Raw genomic sequence first — 1117 nt, forward strand, 5'->3', positions numbered from 1 at the left:
AGCTAAAGCAAATGGAAGAAATGACAAAAGAGCTGAACAGAAGATTTCAAAGAGAAGCTTGAAAAGACAAAGTCAATTATCATAATGAAATCTGTAAAGACCTGGAGTTAGAAAACTCAAAGGGAAGAACATGCTGGGCATTTCTCAAGCTGAAAGAACTGAAGGAAAAAATTAAGCCTCGAGTTGCAGTATTGAAGGATTCTATGGGCAAAATATTGAATGAAACATCAAAAGAAGATGGAAGGATTACACAGAATCACTGTATCCAAAAAAATTGGTCAATATTCATCCATTTCAGGAGGTGGCATATGATCAAGGACCAATGGTATTGAAAGAAAAATTCAAAGCTGCACTGAAGGAAGTGGCAAAAAAACAAGGCTCCAGGATTTGACAGAATACCCATTGAGATGTTCCAACAAACAGATGCACACTAGAGGCACTAATTCATCTATGCCAAGAGATTTGGAAGAGAGCTACCTGGCCAAATGATTGGAAGAGATACATATTTGTAACCCATTCCAAAGAAAGATGATCCCACAGAATGTGGAAATTATTGACCTAAAGATAATTCAAAAATGGTTGCAGTAGTATATTGACATAGAACTTCCAGAAATGCAAACTGGATTCAGAAGAGGACGTGGAATTAGGGATATCATTGCTGATGTCAGATGGATCTTAGCTCAAAGCAAAGAATACCAGAAAGATGTTTACTTGTGTTTTATTGACTATGCAAAATCATTCAATTGTGTGGATCATAACAAATTGTGGATAGCATTGAGAAGAATGGGAATTCCAGAACACTTAATTGTACTCATGAGGAACCTGTATATAGACCAGGGAGCTGTCATTTGAACAGAACAAGGGGATACTGCATGGTTTAAAATCAAGAAGGGAGTGCATCAGTGTTGTATCCTTTCACCATACTTACTCAATCTGTATGCTGAGCAAGTAATCTGAGAAGCTGGATTATATGAAGAAGAATGTGGCATCAAGAGTAGAGGAAGACTTATTAACAACCTACGATACACAGATGACCCAACTTTACTTGCTGAAAGTGAGGATGATTTGAAGCACTTATTAATGAAGATTGAAGACTACAGTCTGCAGTATGGATTAC

The sequence above is a fragment of the Orycteropus afer genome, unplaced genomic scaffold (assembly GCF_000298275.1).
Source record: "Orycteropus afer afer isolate SDZICR_OR568_19922 unplaced genomic scaffold, OryAfe1.0 scaffold00017, whole genome shotgun sequence".
NCBI lineage: Eukaryota > Metazoa > Chordata > Mammalia > Tubulidentata > Orycteropodidae > Orycteropus > Orycteropus afer.